This window comes from Petaurus breviceps, unplaced genomic scaffold (assembly GCF_028583685.1).
Source record: "Petaurus breviceps papuanus isolate PSGF00001 unplaced genomic scaffold, PetGlider_PUasm1.0 90591, whole genome shotgun sequence".
Taxonomy (NCBI): Eukaryota; Metazoa; Chordata; class Mammalia; order Diprotodontia; family Petauridae; genus Petaurus; species Petaurus breviceps.
In genome coordinates, this window is record NW_027187280.1 from 3,462,003 (window position 1) to 3,481,702 (window position 19,700).

The following is a 19,700-nucleotide window of genomic DNA, read 5'->3' on the forward strand; positions in this document are numbered from 1 at the left end:
TTATTTTTGATTTCTTGAAATATAGCTCTGAAAAAAAAAACAGGTTTTAATAAAGTCCCTTGTGTTTTAAATGGAGTTACTTGACTATACTTTTAAACCCAAATCACTATGACTTTCATTGAATGGTCAATAATAGCCCTAACCTAAATTTCTATGGCTTATCTTTTAGTCTTTGGTGGCTCAGAATGAGTGTAAATAGCAACTGTTTTCTGTTCTAGTGGAAATCTGAGTGACTTTTTCTCCCATATTATATCTTTGTGATGGTAAATTGGTTCATCTTTTATCTCAATTCTTACCTAGTCATTATATGGGTATTGCCTCAGATAAACTGAGACTGGTAAAGACCTTAATTTAGAAAGGCCAAGGTCACCCACTGCATCCTGGGTCATCACCAGCGTTCTTGACCTTTGTCTCACTACTGGACTTTGATGATTCTTAAGGAGAGAATGAGGCTGCTGACTTTGTGCAGCTTTGCTTCACTGAAATTCAATTCATGTGCAAGTCAAGACAACCCTCAAGATGTCATTGGCCCTCTTCAAGAATGAAGGAAGAACAATAACACTTGTACCACAGGGATTATTAGCCAATACCTTATACTAGTAAGTCATGTCACCAGAGGGCAGCTCTGTCTCCCTCTCAAGGGCTACCCCTAAGCCATTTGAGTATCTTTCTAATACTATCAGTTAGAATCCCATTACAGTGTACTCTTCACAATAGTACTACCAGTGCCAGTTGATTTCTCCTTTACATCATAAATGCCACTGTTTAGTGCCCCACCAACAATCTTAACCAGTTAACATCAATCAGCTTTTACAAAGGGCTATTTACAAAAAAGACACAGCAAGAACTGAAATATCAAACCAAACTGGGACACAATCTTCCCTCTACCCCCTTCTGTCCCTGGGGAGAATGAGCTCAAACATAAAGTGGTTGCTACAAAGCATTGCTCCACAAAGTTCACTTCCAAAATGCACGGTCAATAGACAAAATTACTTCCTGCCTGACGGACCTGGTGTATCAGCTGCTGGATTGATTCATTACTGGGCCGAATCCCACTGGTTGCTCCTCAGGCTGGTTTTTCCAACCTTTTGAAGATTACCAGGTCATTCCATCTCCAATCTTCTTTCATCTCAGATCAAGAAATAATACACACAACAGGTACAGAAGCAACAACCACATACTTGACAGAACACATGGCAGTGTCAGATCCTAGATACAGGGAAGCCTAGGAGGCTATGTGCTCATGGGCTCCCCTCTCTCCCATCCCCCACCTCCAGCCCCACCAGCCCTTCAGAGCTCAGGGAGTTGTTGTTAAACATTACCCCATGTTTCCCCAATAATAAGACACTGTCTTATTAAATTTTTTGGACAGAAAAACACCAGAGGGCTTATTTTCAGGGGAGGGCTTATTTTAATGAACATTGACAGCAATTTTAATAAACAGGTAAATGAGAACAAAAAAATGTACCTTTATTCAATAAGCAAATCACTGGGGAAGAACAGGATGACGCGCTCACTGCTGCAGCTCTGATTGGATGCAGCTCGGAGCGCAGCGTGCGTTTCACGGAGGGGGGAACGGTGCATACAGAGGGTACCGTAATGTAGCGTGTAGTGCAGGGGATCACCTTCACTACAGTAGCAATCTCAATAGGGCTTATTTTCGGGGGAGGTCTTGTTTTAGAGGAATCTTACACAGTAAGGGGAGGGCTTATTTTCGGGATAGGTCTTATTATCGGGGAAACGTGGTAGGAGAGGAAGGAGAGAATCAGAATTTCTCCACTGGGTTCCTTTGTATTCACTCTCTGTTTTTGCTCAACAGCTAACCCAAAGGCTTTTTCTTTACCACTCATTTAATGGGCAGGAAAGATTCACTACGAAAATTTATTTGTGTATGCACTGAAGTGGGGAGATGGATCCCTCCATTCCATGTTATTACATACTTCTATAAGGATGCTCATCAAATGTACATATTCCCAGGACTGGGCCCTCGCTGGCCAGTCCTTCTGTTATTCGTCTAACATCTCTTCTAACTCTGACATTCTGTATTCCAAGGTTCCTTCAAGTTCTAACATTTTATGTTCTAAGGCCTCTTCCACTTCTCAATCATTTGTAACTCCAAGGCTTCTAATGGGACTAGGGTCTACATCCAGATCCAGAAGAAGCCCAGAGGGTTGTATAATTCATTTATTCATGTCAAGTTTTCTAAAGCCAAGCTCATGATTGAGTATTTTTGAGATAAATTTTCCTGGTCAACAGTGATGGAAAAGTAAACGGTCTGAGTGGGACAGAGATAAACTTTAACCTAAAATGAGTGATGAGTTTTGTGACAGTGTCTGACCAAAGAGCTACCTCTAGGAGGAACAAGGTTCTCCTGTCTCACACAACCATATTCTCTGCCTGGTGCAACAGGACAATGTTCAGTCCCTGGGCAGAGTTGCCGGGACTGCTCCTGACTAGGAGGTGAGATTCAATAAAAGGAAACAATGCCTGGGAGTCAGAAGTTCTAGGCTTCCTCACCTGTAAAAGAGGATTAATAATCTTTATCCTGCATACCTCACAGGGCTGTCTTAGGGATCAAATGAAAGACCATTGTTGCAAAAGTACTTGGCAAATTTAGAGTTTCTCTGACCCTAATTCTAGTTCTAGCTGAAGAAATGCATTATGAATTATAAACCTTCTCCCCCAACCTCTGTCCCATCTTCGGGCCATTTCTGATATAAGTCACCACTTGATGGGTCTATAATTTTACCCTGTGGGCATTCTATCCACTGATGAAAACTGAGACCCCTCTATAATTTAGTAAACAGTCTTTAAGAGTTGCTAATAGAGCCAAGTGTGATGGCTCACTTTTGTTACCATTGCTACTGTGAGTGAAATACTTGAGCTTGGGAGTCCTGAGCTTCAATAGAACAAAAGCCAGTCAGCTGTCTGTACTAAGATTAATGCCATATGGTGAGTTCCCAAGAAAAGGGTGCTATTGGGTTTTTTTTTTTTTGGGGGGGGCGCGTTGGGGAACCAGGTCACCCTTAGAGAGGTAAGCTGATAGTGGGCTCAAGTCTACTAATGACTGCTACACTTCCAGCCTGGGTAAAATAGGGAGACCTGGGCTAAAGAAAAAAAAAAGAGTCAAAATGGGACAGACTTTGGCTCTGTAGCTAATCTGGTGTTAAGCCTCTTTGAGCTAAGATAAGCTGATTCTTGGACCAGAAGCAAACAGTCCATTACTGGGCCCATATTTGAAAACTTTTCAGTTTAGAAGAACCCAGTGCAGCTTTTGTATTTTCCTAGAAAAGTCTTGGTGATTCTGTTGCATTCTAGGGGTGCTAGAACTCTGAAATACAGGCTGAGTCTGCCTTGAGAGAATTCGACTTTTTTCAGTCAGAGACAAGGTTTATTGTATCACCTATAGAAGTGGGAGGGATTCTAAGAATCTCCACATTTGTTGAGGATAGGACTGATATTTTTATACAGAAAAAGACTGTGGGAAGATCTGGATGGTATTAAGGAGTGGCTAGCAGCCTGGGGTGGGGCCAGATACAGACAATGGAAAGAGTTAAGTGGCTAGAAAGCCACAGTGAAAAGGCTGTTAAAAGGATTATTAACTGAGATGGTCCTGTTACTTCATGCAAACACCAGAGATCTGGATTTAGGAGCCTTGGGGTCCAAGTCCCAAAGACTTGGTCTTTTTTCTTTTAGGGATCCAGCATGAATCCCATAACCCTATCACCATAACTTTCTCAATCCTAGTGTTAAATTTATACCTTGAAGAGACATGACAGGAGGACTTTAGAGTAGAGGAGTGCAAATGAGCTGGAAAGAATGAACCAACTTGGCCTAGGGGACAAAGTGAGCAAAAACACATAAACAGGAAAACACAGTGTGGGCATGGGGGTCCAAGAGTCTCAGATCATCTGATCCAATATTCTTTTATTATAAATGATGAATTGTGGAAGTTAGGTGACTTGCCCAAGGTCACATGGCTAGTAAGGAAGAATTCATATCACCATGTCTTTCTTATTCAAAATGCAGTTTTCTATCCACTATAATATACTCCCTCACGTAGTTTAATTATTCTCAGGAATAATATGAGATATGACTAGAAAGGTAGAGTGCTATCAAATTAAGGAGGGATTTTAGGATTATAGACTTAGGACATAAAGAATCTTAGAAGTTATCTCATCCAAGGGACTAGAATGTCAGGCAGAAGAGATGGACAGATAGGATCAGATGAGGTAAAGTGGAAAGGGCCCCTAGAGATCATCCAATTCTACCTCCTTCCTTTATAGATATAGAAACTGAGGCCAGAGCTATGTTCCGATTTGCACAAGATCACATAGGAAGGGAATGGCAGAACCAAGACTCAGATTCTGACTTCAGTTCCAGGATATGTTCTCTTACACCACAACTGCCATTCCTCTTTAGGCAGTGGAGAGCCACAGGATCAATAGAAAGTTAGGATCAAAGGTCTCAGGAATCAGCAGGCCTCATACCTCTTGCTCTGTCCCTGCCCAAGACAAGGCCCTAGCTTTTCTATCATACAGTGATTGTTTCTATTGCTTGGAACCAAACTAATCTTGGAGCAGATACCAGAATGGATAGATAATTTAGTCATTGCCATGCCAAGTAACCATCTACTTTCTGGTTCAGATTGGATAATGGCTATACTAACCATGACTCTCCCCAAATACCTTCTACTCCTTGCCCATGCTAATGAGTTATAAGAACACTAAATCCCTTTAAAAAAAGAAAAAAAAATCCTTTTCACATATTTATTGTTTATCTTAAATATTTCCTTCCTTTGTCCTCAAGGTTGGGCAATAACTGAAAGAACAACAACAAAAGCATTCTATTTTCCTTCCTTTCACTGATACTGCTTAAGTTGAGTTGGCCCTGGCTCTCTGCACACCCACCTTTATTCCAGATGTTACCATGGCAAGGCTCTCTGGTGGTAACCAGGCAACCATAGGGAAGAGGCCTTCCTGGCTTGAGGCCTAGAAACAAAAGAAAAACAAATTGGAAGGAGGGTGTCTTGAGTCTTTCACTTGTATTAGTTTCCCAATCTCACTTCCTCCCAAGTTTTATTATGTTTATAATGGAATCTGAGGGAGGGGTATTTGAGCTGTGTTCACATACCAGGTGTCTGGTCCTCTCTGTGATTGTGATGTGTTGTGGCTGCAAGTAGGACTATTGATCTTGGTTCGGGACTACAATGGCCAAGGAAAACATCCCTCTCCTTTAGTTTCCCTTAATGGAAAGGATCGATTCATTTGTGATAATGTCAAGCATGTGGTCACCAACAATTTAGTTTCTTCATTTCAGGGCTAGTGGGCAGCCAGGATCATTCCAGATCCCTCATGACCCAAGATAGACAGAGAGTCCCAAAGGAATGTCAGTTTTTAAAGCATTTTCCATAGGCAGTTAGTAGAATACATTTTGCTCTTGATTTTCCTATTCAAAGATGTTATGACTGACCCAAAATTTTCAAGGTGAGTAATTTGTGATGTTAGCTTTCCAGGTACAAGGCAGGAAGAAATGAACTGATCTATCCACACTACCTTATGACATCTCTTTGGTGAAGGTTAGTCAGACTGTGATTATGATGTAAAGCTAATGTTTTTTGTTTTTTTGTTTTTTCCCTGAATTGATCTGGTCATGTCACTCTTGTGTTGAAAAAAAAAAAAATAGAAAACCTTCAAAGGCTCTCTATTGCTAGCTAAGCAAAAAATCAGACTTTTAAACTTGGTATTTAAGGCCCTCTACAATGTTGTCACCCAAGTTTTCCAGTCTTATCTAATGTTATTCCTTTCTATATACTCTATGCTCTAGTCAAGCTAGAATTCTCTCTGTCTTCCAATACTCTCACACTTTCTTAGCTGTATGATTTTTTTTAAGAACTATCCTCTCTAACTGAAATGTACTCTATTCCTTCTTTACCTACTGAATTCCTAGTTGAACCCAGCTCAAATGTGAGTCTTTCACGAAGCCTTCCATGATTCCTCCCTGTTAGAAACAACCTTTCCTTGGTAACAAAGCACTTTATTTTGCTTATTGTTTGCAATCACAGATTTACAGTTGGAAGCGAACTTGGTATTTTATATTATAGCTAGCTCTGCTTGTCTCATAGCTCCCTCTTATATCTTGGGTTCCATGAGGGCAGGGATTACGATTTACCTAAACATCATATCTCCTCTAGTACTTAACACTGTGCACAGAGTAGATGTTTAAAAATTGGAATTGAAATGAATTGAACTAGCCCCCTTAAGAACAGAACTAGGTAAGCCTGATTTCAATAGAAACAAGACATGTATACATATAGCTCAATCCCAGGTACAGTAGAGGCTAGACTGGTTTTTAGGGACAGAACTTGAAACATCTGTCATTCGAATCAGTCTGAATTTCCAACATGGGCAATATGACCCGTATTTGCCTTAGAGTAGCTGTGTTGGGTATAAACAAATCACTAATCTTTCTGGGCCCCTCAAATTTACGAATTTATGTGTCTCAGACTGTCACAAGGGCACTGAAAGGGCTGATGATCAAATTAACATAAAACACTTCGCAGGTAACAGTGAAACCCAGGAATAATAGTCTCATTATGATATTTATCTTTCACTAGAACGGCCTAAAGCAGAAGGAATATTTTTACATACAACATTTCCTGCCATTAGTGATTTCCTTTCTTGGACTTCAGAGAGTCTTACCAATGGGTTTCACCTCTAAAACGTGTGTATGTAAATGCTCTCCCCTTATCATCTTCTGCAATGGCATGCTGTTCTGTAAGTGGATGCTTGTCCCCTATTCCTTCCCTCCTAAGTGCAATATGATGACTGCGTTGCTCCTTTCAGGGCTGGTTCAACTTTGATTTCAAAAGTGAGAGCAGGATAACCCATCTGGGGGACACTTACACTCGCAGCGTGTAAAACAAAAACAAAACAAGAACCGGCAAAAATCACATTCCAATTTCTTTTGATCAAACCGTGCAAAATTAATTTCAGGATTTCCATTGAAAACATCTGTTTTGGCCACAGAAAAAATGTAACTGAAGGAGCAGTAGGATGGGTAGTCTGCCATAGCAAACGGGCAAATCGTCGAAAGTCCTGGGCCTCGGTTACTCCTTGGTAAAGTGAAGGGCTTGCTCCAGGAAGCTTTTGGGGTTCCTTCTTGCTTCTGTGATCCTGCTTGATAAAGGTGTTTGTGAAGTTATTATTATGTATAGTGTCCTGTACTGGGTACTAGGGATCCAAAGGTAAAAATGGCATCATCCATCCCGACCTTCAAAGAGTTTGTGATTGATTAGGGTGAGTGTCATCTTGCAATGTGTATATAAATAAGTATGATCCAAGGCAGAGTGTGAAAGGGGCAAAGGAGACATCCAGACAAAGAGTTTAAGGATAATTGGAGGAGATAAAGAACACTTTCCGTTGGTGAGTGGAAAAGAAGGATCAGGGAGCAGCTAGGATTAAAAGGATTAGAGGCATCTAGGGGGTCCAGTGGATAGAGATCTTGTCCTGGAATCAGGAAGACGTAAGTTCATATCTAACCTCATATACTAGCTCTGTGACCATGAACAAGTCACAGCCTTTGTTTGCCTCAGTTTCCTCAACTGCAAAAAAGGATATAATAATAGCATCTACCTCCTGGAATTTTTGTGAGTATAAAATAATATTTGGAAAGTGCTTGACACATAGTGGGTGCTATATAAATGCTAGTTAGTATTATTGTCATTAGAGAAGGCTTTAGAGAGGAAGTGGAAAGTCAGTTAAGGAAGAATGTTTTAACAAGTTGGGTAGATGTGATGATGGAATGGGATACATGTTGGTCAAAGTGTTAGTTTGACAGAAATCACTCTAGCATTACAAATTCTTAGTCTTATGGTGGTACTGTCTGTCAAATTATGGCAGTGTGGATGGAATATTAGATTTATTATATTATTGTTGATCATATATAATCACTTTGTAAAATTTAAAAATGTCATAGTGTGCCAATGGTTATTACTATTGTCATAAGATCATTACTATCATCATTATATTATATCATTCCCATATGAAATCTCTGTGGTAGAGGGTGCCAGTGGCCTGTCCTGAGGCTGAAGGACTTAGTGTTAGTTTGGTCAGATGTCTCTGATTTCATCCTTTCCTTTGGAAGGGTACTTTCTCCATGAATCCTAGGATGAGTACCCAGCATACCAAGCCCCAGAAAGCCTCTCCTGGACAGCTCCCCTTCCTCCAGGCCTCCAGCTCCAGTAGGGGACAGTTCTCAAGACTTCAGTTGAAATTTAGCATTTCTTTCCCCTCTTCTAAAGGTAGGTTAATTAAACCAGTTCTTAAAGCACATTTTCTATCAGGTTTTAAAATGAGACCCTGGGTTCCTGGAGAACCTAAATAAAATAAATGGGCACAAAGATGTAGTGAAACTATAGATGTTTTAGGGTGAATAACAAACATGAAATTTTTCTGAATGACCCCAAATAAAAGGGATGTATTTTCCCTTCCATATGTCCAATCCATATCTATGTTAGTGAGTATATGCATGTTCAAGAGCTTCAGTCTTCCTTAGACATAAAGACAAAGAAAGGATCATTAGTTTAGATCTGTGGGGAACCTCAAGGGCCATCTAGTCTAATCCCTTTTTTTGACGGATTTAGAAACCAAGGCGCAGGGAGGTTGAGGGACTTAACTAAGGTCACAGAGGAAGTGAAGATCCTAAAAAGGATTTGAATCTCAGTCTATCTTCAGAGCCAGGGGTTTTCTGCCACACTACACTGGTGAGGCCCAGAAAAGGTAGATGATTTGCCTAAGGCCACACAATTAAATAGCAGAGCTGGGTTTTGAACTCAGGTCTTCTGATGGCAAACAAGGCTTTTGACATTACACCATGGCCTCCTTGAATGTATGTTTGTATCTGGAAAAGAGTAATTATATAGGTGTTTTTGACTAATTGAATAAATGTTTATCTCAGTCTCTATGCATAGCTCAGAGTTTCCAAGGGAAAGGGGTGACTGTTTCCATGTATTCAGGGAATAGAAATAGAAATGTCTATTCTGGTGACCTTGGCAATATAATTGCTTTTACTTTCATAAATGCTTCTCAGTAATTCTGTGAATACAGCGATCACATATGAGTCGTGTGACTGACAGACCTGGACTTGTCTTTCAAAAATGTATTGTCTTTCAAAGTAACCCCCTTGAAAGGCCATGGGCCTATTTCAATTGGGTCACCATTGCTCAAAATGATTTGGAACTACTATTCCAGAGTTGCTTTGGAGGCTGGGGGCCCCCTGAGGAAAGAGAGGTCACAGACCTATGACTTCTCATTCTGGGCAATTGTTGCCCATGCCCTCCTATCAATCCTCTAAGGTGGAACTGCTAACCATGCTAGAAGCCTTTATGTTTTGTTTTGTTTTTTAATAGCCTTGATGGGGCAAATTTTCATCCTTGGAATATCACTTTAATTTTCAGAAAGAGGAAGAGGCTATTGAATGTAGAGCAGAGCTAAATCTGCTGAATTGAGAAGATGAGTATAGACTGGAAAATAGCATTTGAGGATAAAGCAGAATTTCACTGTACCTCAACATACACCTTTTCTTCATGGTCCCTAAGTTTCCCTTGGATTCCCAAATAAATATCCTTAGTAATATAAGCTCTGCAGCATTAAGGATATGACCTTCCATGGGGGCTGCTTAGGTGGGAAAAATAATCATTTGATGTAGGGCCAAAAGCCCTGAACTTAAAATTAAAAATTCTTGGATCAAATTCCAGGGAAGGGAATTCTGCCTCCCCCCCACCCCCACCCCCAACTTCCCTCCCTTGGGACTAGATGTGAAGAAGCTGGTGAATTTGAGGAGGGCAAAGTTGCTTGTGGTGTAGTGGTAATAACCCTACATGGCCATGGCCTTCATACTGTGGGCCTCAGTTTCCTCATAGAAATAGAACAATGATTTTTGTACTATCTACTTCCCATGGTCATTGTGGAGGAAAAAGCTTTGCAAATTTTAAACCCTGTGTAAAGCAGAAGTAATTCCCACCTGAAATATGAGGAGAGTGATTAAGTGAGATTGATAAGGTAACAAAATAGTCAGCCTGTCAACTCATGTCTCCTAACTTTCAATTACCTGTTATTTCTATTGTTTATTCACTTATTTGTTTATTCATTCATTCATACAAGCATTCAGTAAATAGTTATTAAACACCAATTGTGTGCAAAGCGTATTCACATTTCAGAGTTATAACATTTTCAATCTTTTAGTGATTAATAAAGAGATTTAATTTCTTATTTTAAAATAAGATGAATTCCCATCTGATTCAAAAGGATCATTATTTTATGTTAATTGAAGCTTAATTAATTATGAAAAACTTATCTCCTGTGGTTTGAGAAATAGGTTTACAAGATGTGTTATCTCTCTCCTGTTGTTGATAATCCTTTGTGAAATTACTTTAATAACCAGGAAGTGCTGGTTACCATGGCCTTTGCCCAGGGGGGCTCACTGACTCCAGGAAGAGGTTGCTTCATCTACTACTGACTACTTTGACATCTAGGGTCATCCCTTATAGTCCCAGGACTCCCCACCCCCACCAGGCCAAGGTAGACCTGGTTACTAAGGGGACAGAAAACCCTGCTAAGCAAAGGTCAGAAGAGTCTCTAGCTATCACAAGATCTTAAATTGCAGAAACATTAAATGTGTAGTGTAAATTCAACTGTAATTAGACATTCCTTTTGGAAACATCTTTAGGGGAAAATACCACTTAACAAGGAGATAATTGTGAATATTTCCTTTGAAAAGGTTTTTGCTAGTAATAGCTGAGAATTGTAATCTCTACTTGGGATCATGTCCATAGATTTCTGGTTTTCTAGTTGCTCCATAGAACAGTCATCTTCCTTTTACCTCAGAATAACTTAACTCCATGACAATTTGTCCTTTACAAATACAATATGCAAGTTGAAACTATGGGATAAAAGGGAAAAACCCAGAACTGTAGATCACTGCAATTTGAGGTCCTTAAGAGAAAGCTGGAATATAACTTGTCAGAGATATTTTAGACAGGATTTATGCTTCCATGAAGGACTAGATTAGGGGAGGTGTTAAATAACCAAAGGATACCAAAATATCTTCTTTTTTTTTTAAAGCAATTGGGGTTAAGTAACTTGCTCAAGGTTACACGGCCAGTTATTTATTTCTGGGTGTGGTGCTGAGTATCTGAGCCCAGATTTGATCTCCAGGTCATCCCAACACTGGGGCCGGTGCTCTTACTCGCTGAGCCACCTGGCCGTCCCGATACCAAAATATCATAATAGACTAGGATTATGAATTGAATCTAAAATGATTCCATTATTATCCAGTTATCCCTTTCACACCACAGGGGTTAGGGTTATGGTACTCCAGTATTCTTGAAAATCCACTTAAAATTTTTTGACTTTCCTTGCACACCAGAGAATAAGTTTGAATTATTATTGTATTAAAATATAAAATATGTTAATATTATACAATACTATACATATATTTTATGTATTTCTGAGTTTCTAAACTTTTTCTGTGTCATCTCCTGGTCTTTGCATGTTGTTTGTGGCTTCTGCAAATCTCCTCCCAAATTCCCATTTAATTTATTATGCCAACCTGTGATATATTGAAACCGCAAGAGGGAAAGTTGTGATGTATAAGGAATAATTACAGATAAATGTACAATCCTATACAAGAATTCAAACAAACGTCCCATTAGAATATGAGCTTCTTAAGAGCAGGGACCATTTTTACCTTTGTGAATATACTTTAATAACCATGAAGTGGTGGTTACCATGACTTTTGCCTAGGGGTTCTCACTGACTAGGTAGAGCAGTGGATAGAGCACCATGCCTGAAGTCAGGAACACCTGGCCTCAGATACTTATTAGCTGTGTGATCCTAGGCAAGTCACTTAACCCTATTTGCCTCAATTTCTTCATCTATAAAATGATCTGGAGAAAGAAATGGCAAACTACTCCAGTATCTTTGCCAAGAAAACCCCAAATGGACTCAGGAAGAGTGGACAGCACTGAAATGACTGAACAACAATAAAAGTATCCTTTGTACACTTTGTATAGTACCTGGTATGTAGTAAGTGTTTAGTGAATGATTTTTCACTTGACTCATCAAACAATAGAAGAAAGAGCTATATAACCATTTATTTGAAAAAAAAATTGTGATTTTCATGAATTGCAAGTTTCAGATGAGTTCACAGTATCTAGGGAAGAATAGAAAAAGACCACAAGATGTTGCCACAAAAGGATTATTTAAAGAATTGGGGATTTTTAACCTGGAGAATAGACCTGGAGAGGGCATGATAGTAGACTTCAGATATTGTAAGGGTTGCCATGTGGAAGGACTAGATGTGGCCACAGAGGACATAACTGGGATCAATGAATTAAAGTTGTGGAAGGGCAAATTTTGTCTATATGCATGGAAAACTGTCCTAACAATGAAAACTCTCCCAAAGGGGAATAGGCAAACTTAGGAGGCTCTGCCTTTCCAGAAATCTTAAAGGAAAGGCCAGATTAATATTTGTCAGGGATGTTTGTCAAGGGGGTTCTTGAATTTAGGTATGCTCTGATCTAAATGATTTCTGAGGTCCCTTCCCATTCAGATTCTGTGACATTATTATCTGTGTCTTTTAATATCCCTTCTAAGATTCTGCAGTTATAGCTCTGTGAAGTATCTCTATTCTTTTTTAGCATCATAGCCCTAAGGTATTTCTTGAAGTATGCATAACCCATGGCTTCCTCTCCATCCCCAAAAGGAGTATGTATTCTTACAAGTCAACTTAAATCCCAGGGACTTGATCTCCAAAGACTCATTTTCCTTACTTTGGTTTATTGCTCCCATTGAGAGTTGCTTCAAGAAAATCTCCCATAGTGTACTCATGGTGTAGTTCATGTCTAGGTTTTTTCCCCATGTGAGTAATAGGGACCCTACATCCCATATAAACCTTTTAAACACCAAGTGCATCTCAGGTAAAGGACAGTCTTCACCTGTAGAAGTCCAAAAATCATGCACAGAAAACACAGAAAGCTTAAGAAAGTACATAAAGCACATTGGATTCCCCCCAGGAGGGAACAGAACTTGGGGTTCTTATTGGGGCAACCATTTGATGTTTTAGTTATTCTTTCTTTCCCACAAAATCCCAAAGTACCTCCATAAGAATTATAAAGTCATTGTAAGGTTTTGATTATTCATGGAAGATAAACATGTTTTTCGGGTTTCTGAATAAGCAATCTCCTTCCCATTAAACTTGCCCTAACCAACATCCTGGGTTTCTCTCTCTTAGTAGGACACTGCATAAGAAACATACAGACTTATTTTCTCTTTCTTCAAGGAGCATACTCAATCAGGAAATCCCTCTTTCTCTCTAGAAGGTCTGATGCTCCCAACTCCAATTTAAAAACTTTCAAACTGGGTATTTACTGAAGTAACCCATAAGATAATTGAAAGCTAGTCCTAATCAGGAAATCTCACTTTTCAAGCCACTTGAGAAAGCATAATGCATGTTCAGAGTACTTCAGACTCATCATATATTTCTAAGAAGAGTTGTCATTACTTGCTCCTGGGGGAAGGAAACTTCCCTGAGGTATGGAGGTAGAGGTTTTCCTCTCAAGCTGAATGCAAATACATGACTTTTCTTCCATGTGCTTCTGCTACAAGTTACTATCAGTTTCTCCCAGGAAGTGAGGAAAAAAATCACTCCCTCTCTCTTGCTGAACTACAGAGAAATGCATAAGGGAAAAGACAAACCCTAAACCTTGAGAGAGAGAGTGAAAAGGGCTGATCCAGTCTCAGAGTTCATATTTATATGCCATGGAGAGGGAGCAGCTTCTTTGATGAAAATTCTGTCCCCACCCCAAGTCCATTTCAGCCAGTCATTTTGAATTTCCTGTATTTTATGAGTAAGATGCCAGTGGACCTAATCACATAGTCTCTCTCAGATGCCTCAGAACAAAGCACTGTACCCTGAATTGTATGATATTGATTGGGAAATTCACCAGATGGGTTGCTGACTTCTCTGATTGTTCAGTGATAGGAGACTTGACTAGTCTGGAAAATGTGCTCTACACAATGGCTTCTAGAGTTATGTGGTATTCTCAGAAACAACCTACTCTGATTCCTCCTATTGCCTCAACTATCAACACTATAACGAAGACTCCCAAGGTTCCAGTTTCATATCTCCAACTATCTATAAGACATTCTCACCTAGATAGTCTAATATAACCTTAAATTTAATTGATCTCCTCCTCCCCTGCACCCTCTCCTCTGATTGGTGAGAACCTGGCCCAAATCATCATTTCATGAGGTACCCAAGTCATTCACGCTCACTTCATTACTGGCTCTATTACTCATACTCTGGACTTTTCCACATCCTCCCCAGCACTCTTGTCTTTTGTGTATACTCTTCTCCCTTCTCCCCTCTCTCCATGCTTTCCAGTTTCCTTTTATGTATTGTCTTCCCCCTTAGAATGTAAACTCCTTGAGGGAAGGTATGGTCTCTCTTTTTTTTTTTTTGCTTGTATTTATATTCTGAGAACTTAGCACAGTATCTGGCACAAAGTAAGCCCTTTATAAATATTCTATATATCTATTTATCCATGTGGTTGGTTTTATTAAAGCACAGGTTTAATAACAGTCACTCCCCTATTCAGCAAACTTCCATTGGCTCCCTATTACTTCCAGGATCAAATATTAAGCCATTTATGTAAAATGACATTTTAATCTCTTCACAACCTGGCCCCTTACTCCATTTCCCATCTTTTTACAGTTTACTCCCCTCCACACTCTCTATGTAGACCAGATACACTAGTTACTTGCTGCTACTCATGTACAATATTCTCTATACTCTCTCTAAGATTTTGTACTATCTCTGGAATACTTTCCCTCTTCACCTCTGCCTTTTAATTTCTTTGGATCTCTTCAAGAATTTGCTCCAGTCCCAACTTCTAAAAGAAACTTTTCTTTTTGAGAAACATTTTCATGTTAGTCATTTTGTATGAAAACCAACAGGAGGAACCAAGAGAAAGAAGAAACAAAACAATGAAAGAAAAAAAAGAGTAACTAGTTTGCTTTGACCTGCATTCAGACTCCATAGTTCTTTTATTGGATGTGGACAGCATTCCCATCATGAGTCCTCTGGAGTTCTCTTGGATCCTTGCATTGCTGAGAAAAGCCAAGTCTATGAAAGTGAGTCACCACACAATGTGACTGTTATTGTGTACAATGTTCTCCTGGTTCTGCTCACTTCACTCAGCATCAGTTCATATGTCTAAAAGAAACTTTTCATGGTCCTCCCAGCTGCTAATGCCTTCTTCTCTGAGATTACCTTCCATTTACTCTGTCTGCACCCTGTTTGTATCTACTTGTTTGCCTGTTGTCATCCTCAATAGAAAGGGATCTTCTTGAGGGCAGGATCTGTTTTTGCCTTATTTTTTTTTTTTTGCATCCTTAGGACTTAGCATAGTGCCTGGTATAAAGTATAAGTATTTAGTAAATACTACCTGACCCTGATGTTCCTTCTAGCTCTAAACCTTATGTTTCTATTTAGAGTAACTTTAATTTTGAGATCCTTAAATGGAAAATAAAAGTACAAATGGGGATACGCTATGTATTCTTATGTCACTGTCCTCTCTGATACCCAAGAGACAGAGACCATAGAGGGGACCAAGTCTTAGAATTCAGAGACCAAGTACAAACTTCCTCTGGCAAAGCTGAAATGAAATCTCTCTTTGACAATAAAACAAAGCAAGAAGTGCTTAAAGAAGACTGTAGTCCTCAGATTTAGGAGTGCTAAGGAGGCATTTTCATCTTTTCTCTTTCTCTCTGATAATGTAATTAAGGACTGCAATGAAGCCAAAGCAGAGAAAGCCAGAGAAAGCCAAAGCACAGAAAGCAGTGAACTATCACTTTGATACCCTAAGGGTGGATGAAAAAAAGTCATTGGGGCGGCCAGGTGGCGCAGTGAGTAAGAGCGCTGGCCCCAGAGTCAGGAGACCTGGGATTGGTTCTGGCCTCAGATACTTAGCACCCACACAAAATAACTGACCGTGTAACCTTGAGCAAGTTACCTAACCCCAATTGCTTAAAAAAAAAAATAAGAAAAAAAAGTTGAAGGTTCTTCTTTAAATCAGAATAAGAAAAGCAAGTATTATACTGAGCAGTGATAGATAACAGTTGAATTTGGGAAGAAGGCTTATTACTTAGTACCCAGGTGAGAAGATTTCTTTAAAACTGTTCTAAATACTTTTTTAACCTTAGAACCTAGATGCGAGGCACTCACCTCATGTGGGATCCTAGAAATGTTACACTAGGTTCAAGGGACTCTGTGAATTAACACCCATTTGAAACCTTGACTCATGAGCCCCTACCAATATGTTTACTTTTATCAGCCACCAGCCAGCAATTACATTAATTCAAAGAGTAGATATTAATAAAAGAGTAAATCAAATACAGTGGCAAGGAAAGATCCCCTTTGGATGCATAAGCCACATTCTCCCACAAATTACTATATCCCTAGTGGGGAAGGGTATATACACAGAAAGAACATTAATCAAGGTGCACATGTGAAGGATCTCCATGTAAGGAACATATGTGAAGATATGCATACCAGGAACACTTGTGACCATGACACACTTGCCCTAGGGTACAAGCATGGTCAGGTCACCTGATAGCTCCTTTCCTGTACACTTGTTCAATCTTTTTCAATAGTCTCCTACTCTTTGTGACCCTATTTAGGATTTTCTTGGGAAAGACACTGGAGTGGTTGACCATTTCTTTGTCCAGCTCATTTTACTGATGAGGAAACTGAGTCAAACAGGGTCAAGTGACTTGTCCAGGGTCACACAGCTACTAAGTGTCTAAGGCTGGATTTGAACTCAGGGAAGATGTCTTGCTGACTCCAGGCCCAGCACTCTATCCACTCTGCCACCTAGCAGTCTTTGGTGCACAGTTCCTCTTGTCTTTTGGTGATGTCATCATGATGTTCCTTGCTATTCTCTTTTGCATCCCTTTTTATGCCTGGAAAAAGTTAATTCCACTCTCTTTGATAACAGATCCCAAGGCAGACCCTAGGGATAGTTAACTAAAGTATAGTCAGAAATTACAGGATGAAATACTGAATCTCTATAGAATTGGCTTTTCCAATGCAAAACCTCTTTTCTGGGGGCTATGTCTCTATTCTCTCTTACATGATCTCTGTTCCATGTCTCTTTTGGATTCATGGTTTGTTACTGAGAGGCTTGCAGCTACCATATTTAGGACTTCATTTCCTCTATAACTTAATTTTAACAAAAAGCTAAGGCTGTGAGCCGCCGTCCTTATCCAGACATTCAAATGCCCCAAGCAAAGGTTATCCATTCTCTTGACTGTTTTTTTTTTTTATTGCAGACATGTAGCCCTCAGTCCCAGAAAATTCCTTTGATTCCTAATAAATCTATTGTTGGGAGTGTTGTCCCTGTATTACCAAGGCAAGATTCACAGTACTGGCAGTGACTATGAATATGCTAGCATAGTTCTGAATTGCAAAATATAATACACTCTCCATATAGAAGACAGAAGTAAAACATTTCTTCAGACACCAGAAAGCTGAGTCCCAACACCAAAAAGCCAAATCCCAACAGCCAAAATCATAGCAACAAAGAAGTTAATACACCTTATTAACTGTGGCAAGGTCATCCCAAAGTCTTCCCTCTCTTTGGGCCTTCCCACAAACAAACATTCACAATCTTAGCTATCTCCTTGTTTACATTCTCTCCTCCCTCTGTTTAAACTGCTCTGAATCATTTCCTGCTCCACCCATTCAGTACACTCCTCCTACCACAGGCTCCATGTGATTGCATTCAGCCTATTAAGGGGAAGGGAAGATCTTCAAATTCCTATTACCAATACAGTTCCCCAGACCTGTTCCATGGACTTTACCTGATGAAATCTCACTGCAGCTCTGTGGAAGTTACTGTCTTCTCACTTTGCTCCCAAGATCCTCTTTGATTGGCATACAAATGAAGACAGTAGCCAGAAGAAATCATAGGTGAGGAAGTCAAGGCTATCACCCTTTACCCTCCTGTAAAGCCAAGCATGAGCAGCTTTTCAGAGAACTGCTGCTGTGAATAGCTTTCAAGGTTTTGATTATATAATACAGTGAACACTGTATGCAATAACAAATCAGAGCAAAACATTCACAGAAATCAAAATACAGCATTCACAATATTACAACTTATCACTAAAATGGCCACATAGTTTTCGCCAGAGTGGTCACATAGTTTTGAACAAAGTGCATTCATTTAGTCACTCAATCACAAAGTCCTTAATTCAATCATTTAATTACTTAGTAACTCAATCATTCAATCCCTTAAGGAGGCAAACCTCCTTAATTCAATCACTCAATCACTTAGTAACTCAATCACGCTTAAGGAGGCAAGGGAATGCAAAGTAGTCAAGGTTCTCCACCCATGGGGTGCAAATAAGTTACAATATCATCATCAGTCACTACTCAGTACCCTCTTAAGGGGTAGTGGAAAATACACAGGCCATCCATCCCTCAGTCACAAGTAAGTTACAATTTTGTTAGTCACTACTCAGTATCCGGAGAGATCTTTTCATCTTGACCCAAGGTAGGCTCTCAGCTTCCCTGGTTCTCCTTCCATGGTCCCAGCTCCTACCTGGATTCACAAAACTGTCAAAGGCAAACAGCTCCCAGTTCCTTGTCCAGCTCTCTGTGCAGTTCCTGTTCCACACTAAAGCTCACAGAGTCCAGTTCACCTTAAATCCTTCACAGTCTCTTTTCCTGGGAAGTCAAGGTTTAACAAAACCACAGACAGACATAGTACCAACACCACAGTCACACTTCCTCTGGCAGCTCTGGCTGGCCCTCAGAAGTCTTTGGCATCTCTGGCTACCATCAGAAGTCTTCAGCAGAAGTTTCATCTGGTTCCCAGAATCAAAATCACTTCATCCATGTTCTCAAAATAAAAATCATTCTCTCCAGCCTGGGCCTCTCTTCCTCAGCCTCCAGAACCTGGCTCCAAGGAGATCTGAAATTCCAGCTAGGGCTTCTCCTCATATACCTATTAACTCCTCCCTATTCTGGCCCTATTTCCATCAGCAACTTCCTGTTATGCCAGCCACAGGCATTCATACCTTTTGTTTCTTAACCGAGGCTTGATCTAATTAATTTCAAACTAGGTGCTAAGTACCTGTTAGCTTTGCCAATACAAAGGGATCAAATTACTCTACTATTACACCTCTTGGACCATATTCCTGCCTTTATGATGAATATTTAGTAGCAACAAAAACCCATCTGTATTTTATTCTGGTAAGCACAAAACCCACTGGTTTCTCTATATAGATATCAATTGATATTTATTTAAGCTATTATTTAAATAAGATTTTTAATAGAAAAAAACATAACTGTCTGGATTAGATAACATAATAATAGAACCTCAGAATTGAAAGGGACCTTAACAGGCATCTAACTCAACCCTTAACTGAATGGAAGTTCCATTCTAACATACTTGACAAATTATAACCTACCCGCTTTGTGAAGGTTTCTAATGAGGTGAGATCTCAATACTTCCACTGATTACCCATTCCACTTTGGAACAATTCTAACAGTTAGGAAGTTTCTACTGACATCAAATTTTAATTTTGGGGAAACTTTTGCCCATTGCTTTTGGTTCTGGACTCTGGGGTCAGCCA

The 19,700-nt window shown here is 39.7% G+C and overlaps 1 long non-coding RNA gene across 1 annotated transcript in view; it reads right to left on the reverse strand.

The window, feature by feature from the left end:
* The window catches only part of LOC138142475 (uncharacterized), a 48,220-nt gene extending 29,188 nt beyond the window's left edge, over positions 1–19,032 (reverse strand). The window contains exons 1-3 of the long non-coding RNA XR_011163431.1: positions 18,665–19,032; positions 17,925–18,066; positions 4,911–4,991 (exon numbers count right to left, since the gene is read on the reverse strand). This is a non-coding gene — a long non-coding RNA (uncharacterized lncRNA). The remainder of the gene's footprint in view (positions 1–4,910; positions 4,992–17,924; positions 18,067–18,664) is intronic.
* Between the last annotated feature and the right edge of the window lie 668 nt (positions 19,033–19,700).